This window comes from Propithecus coquereli, unplaced genomic scaffold (genome assembly GCF_000956105.1).
Source record: "Propithecus coquereli isolate 6110/MARCELLA unplaced genomic scaffold, Pcoq_1.0 Scaffold120, whole genome shotgun sequence".
Classification (NCBI taxonomy): domain Eukaryota; kingdom Metazoa; phylum Chordata; class Mammalia; order Primates; family Indriidae; genus Propithecus; species Propithecus coquereli.
This window is the reverse complement of record NW_012136081.1, coordinates 1,309,243-1,313,308: the sequence shown is the minus strand read 5'-3', so window position 1 is coordinate 1,313,308 and position 4,066 is coordinate 1,309,243. Positions and strand designations below refer to the sequence as shown.

General features: G+C 55.2%; 1 long non-coding RNA gene across 1 annotated transcript; it reads left to right on the top strand.

The window, feature by feature from the left end:
* Positions 1-1,861: 1,861 nt before the first annotated feature.
* On the top strand, positions 1,862-3,769 carry LOC105827270. The gene is made up of 2 exons (XR_001138356.1): positions 1,862-2,398; positions 2,612-3,769. It is a non-coding gene; the product is annotated as an uncharacterized LOC105827270 (long non-coding RNA).
* Positions 3,770-4,066: the final 297 nt, after the last annotated feature.

Genomic DNA, 4,066 nt, shown 5'->3' with positions numbered 1-4,066 from the left:
CTCCGCCGCCCCGGTACTGTGAGGCAGCAGGGAAGTCACTCCATTGGCTTCATACACCCCTCCCAGCTTTCTAGAACATTCTGACAGGCAATTCCCTCTTTCTGCACTTTCTCTCAGGCCAAAGTTGTCCCACCCCAACCCACGGCTGGAAATGTCAGGACAGGACTGACGGGGCAGACCTAGGGGCAAGGTGAGCTGCTGGAATCCGCAGCCAGCAGCAGAGAGGGGCTAAGCAGGCCAGTGAACAGGCCCAGGCTTGCCACATCATCGACTGCTGTGTTGAAAGTCAGATGAGACAGAGTCACCAGTTTTCCGAGAACCACAGGGAGGGGCGGTGCTGGGCCCCGCCCTGCCCGCAGATGCCATCCCACAGAGGCAGGGGAGAAACAACTTCCCAAGTTTCCTCCCGGTTGCCAAAGGAGCCTGTTGTCTCGGGTGCTTTTGTTTGGGGTGTGAGTGTTACCCTAGGAGACGTCCTGGCAGGACTTCGTGCCAGATGCCATTCTCAGTTCTGGTTTCTTTGACCAGCGTCCTTTTTCTGCCTTATCCTTCAGGGGCTCGAGGCTGAACAGATGGCAGGGGGATCGGGCAATGGTTCCTGCTCATCCTGCACCATCCCTCCACGGCTGGCTTTTCAAAATCCTATCCAGACACTCAGGCCCTGCCCGGCCTTGGCAGGGGGCGCAGGAGTTCCCCAGGTTCGCTTCTAGAAGACCCGGGCCAAGGCCTGTTAAGGTGGCAGCTCATTAGACCCCAGCCCTAAGGCCACCACAGGCTCTCAACTGCCCAGGGCAAATGCAGTTTTTTAAAAAGTCACCTTTCTCTCCACCCCCCCCAATCCAAAAGTAAAATTACTTGAAAATCTATATCCTTTTGGTCGTGTTGCCATGCGATTACACATACTGTTTTCAGCACAAAATATTGCTTTTACGTTATTTTGCAATAATTAAAGGGCCTTAGTCCATCAGGAACACATTTCACCGAGTGTTCTACCCCAGCAGGCACGGCTGCTCTCAGGAACACTTCCGCTCTCCAGGCCCCTGGAGACAAGAGTAACAAAACCGTAATCCATGCCCCTCAAGACCGGGCAGCTCCGTCAGAGCTTAACGTTGTACCAACTTGCTCCCGAACACTTTTAAAGGACACAGCAGGGTTTCTTAGCCAGAGAAACTGCCGGCACGGTCCGGCCTAAGGGACATCATATTTCCCCTCCGATGTTCGCGGCCCCCCAGGCTTGGGCCCCGGGGCCGCCCCGCCCCCACCCGCGCGCCCCAGCGCTGACGTAACCCGCCGAGCACGAGGCGGTGCCCCCGCCCGGGAGTCACGCGCCGCCCTACCCCCACCCTCTCCGGAGTGATGCGCCCACTGCAGAGATCCCTCCGCCGCCGCCTGGAATTTTCCAGTGGCTCTGCCGGCCCTTCTTTCGGGCCTCTGCGGGGCGGAGTGACCTGAGGCGACCCCGGCAGCTCCCTTTGCCCGCTCAAGAGAGCGACCCCCGCCACCTGCCTCCTTCACCGAGCCTCTCATTTGGGAACCGTGCAACCCCCGCCTCCCGTCACCACCACTAGAAGAAAAGGGGGCTTCCCTTCCGTGGCACCCACCTCCCAAGTGTGACCTTGTGGTCTGTCCTTCATCGCAGGAAGCACTGCTAGGGGAGAAGAGGGAATAAACTGGGGAATTTGAGGGGGTGGCCACTGGGGGAGACCGACAATCGGCCCTGGTCCCCTCCCCGGGCAGGGTGGGGTGGGACTTTTTTTTCGGTGGCAGTGGAGGAATCGTTCCGTTGAGAAGTGCCCCGAGTGATGCGACCCAGGGCTATAAAAGCAAAAGTTGTGGCCAGTCCAGCAGGAGTTAGCGACAGGGAGGGCTGCTCGCGTGGGCTTAGTTGTGGGGGAGGAAGTGGCTAGTTTAGGGTCTCAGGGGACAAATGGGGGAGTTGACCCAGTTAGATGAGAGTGGGGCTGTGGGGGTGCGAGGAGGAGGAAGAGTGAAAAGGAGACGAGATCTTGGGAGGGCCACAGTGGGGCAGGCTGCTTGGGACTTGCCCGCAGTAACCCATGGGGAGGACAGCAAGGCCCCAGGCCAGGCTGGCCCTGCTGCCTACTGGAGAGGGGGAACGTGACCTCCGGAAGGGCGCTGCTCTTCGTGGAATGGGGGAGCCCCAGGGCCCTGGTTTGTGTGGAAGGAGGAAGAGATAGAGGAATGGGGCACTTGATGCCCTGGGAATAGTCAGGAAGGCAGGACTGCAGGTGGGCTGGGAGGGCCGACCTTGAACTTGCCAATACTAGCAGCCCCCTTTTTTTCCAGACAGAGGGTTGTGAAGCGGCCTGGGAATGAGGCCCTGGTCTTGTGGAAACTGAACTTAGCTCTGCTGGGGTGACAGCTCTGGCCCAGGCGGGTATGTAACTTTGGCTCGGCCTGGTGGAGCCCAGGTCTGGGTGTGAGGCGAGCCCCCGGTCGGAGGTGAGGGCTGGTCCAAGGCGTGATTCCGGAGGTAAGGTGCCAGCCTCCCCTGTTACTGCTGCGGCACCTAACATCATTGATAGGTGGGGGCTGCTGAGGCAGGATGTTTGTGTCTTGGGGCGACATTGACCAACGCTTTGTTTTCCAGGTGGCAGTGCTCCCCTTTGGACTTTTCTCTAGGTTTGGTGCTAAACTCTTCTGTGAACTCACTCTACCCCTCTCCTCCCTTTAACTCTCTCGAGGGTGTCATTCACTTAAAACCGTTGCCTCTGGTAATCTGGTAAGCCTGGGGAAGTAACCTGAGTGCAGTGGTGTCACAGTCGGTCTTGTTGGTAATGGTCGAGTTGGACAGGCTCTCCCCGCTGAGACTTTGGGCTTTGGGGTGGGGTGGGTTGGTGTTGCTTGCCGGTGCAGAGGGTGGGGATCAAATGTGCACCCTGGCGCGCCCGCAGCAATGGTTCCAGATCAAAGTTACACAGATGCCTCATGGACCTGGTTTGTTACTGTAGTGTTCATCATGGCGAGCAGATGGCACCAGGAGAAATGGAGCCCCTGGCCAGTGTGAGTCGTAGCAGTGCAGGAGGAGAGCAGAGAGCCCGCCTAACTACAGATTGAATTTCCAGAGGCTTAGGAGAAGGAAGTTCTCCGATGTCATGTTTTCAGGCCTTGCTCCAGCCCTGTATTCAGGAGGCCACCATTTAAGGTTTTCAGATGAGCTTATGAGGGGGCAATCTTAAAAAGTCCAAAACAGATGCATCCGGCTTGAGGGGCCATCCGCTTTGAATGAACGTTTGTTCCGGGAGTACATGAATGCCAGCAGGCACCCCTCCTTTCTTGGCCTAAAGGTTTTCAGATGCTGCATCTTCTAAATTGAGCCTCCAGCCATACTAGTTCTGTGCTACACGCTACGAACTTTGTTTGCTTCAAGAAGATTCTTGAGCTGTAGAACATTTTAACGCTGATGCCACCATGCAGAGGGATGCCTGGTAGATGGAGCTTGCAGATGGAGCCCAGTGATCTCTCACCTACCCGCCTATTTGCCTACCTGCCTGTGTGTTGGTTGGAGGAATTCTTAGTGCATTGATATAACTTGGGTGTTGGGGGGGAAACTGTTCAATTTTATAACCCCTTAGAGGGGTTATATTAGATGAAGCAGAATGTTAAATTGAGAGGGTCAGCGTGTTGTGCTAAAGTCTGGGGGGGATACAAGTTGGTTATGCCCGAATTCTGTGTGTTAGGGACAGCAGGTCTATATTGGGCATTTCAGTTGCATTACAGATTACTAACAGAAGGGAATGGTGAATGTAACAGTAGCAATCTTTGGTTGTTAATCCATTTTAAAATTTTATTTTACTTGTTAATTTTTAGCAGTGGGGTCTCACTGTGTTGCCAAGGCTGGCCTCCTGGGCTCAAGTGATCCTCCTGCCCCAGCCTTCTGAGTAGCTGGGATTACAGGCATATTCTATAGCGCCTGCTCACTCTATTTTTTTTAAACTCGAATTTTACTTGATTAGATTTCAAAGAATTCTGGGCATTCCAATAAGAGAACCCTGTGGTGGGAGTTATCGGAGGTGGAGGGCACACTTAGCACTGGTATTGAGGG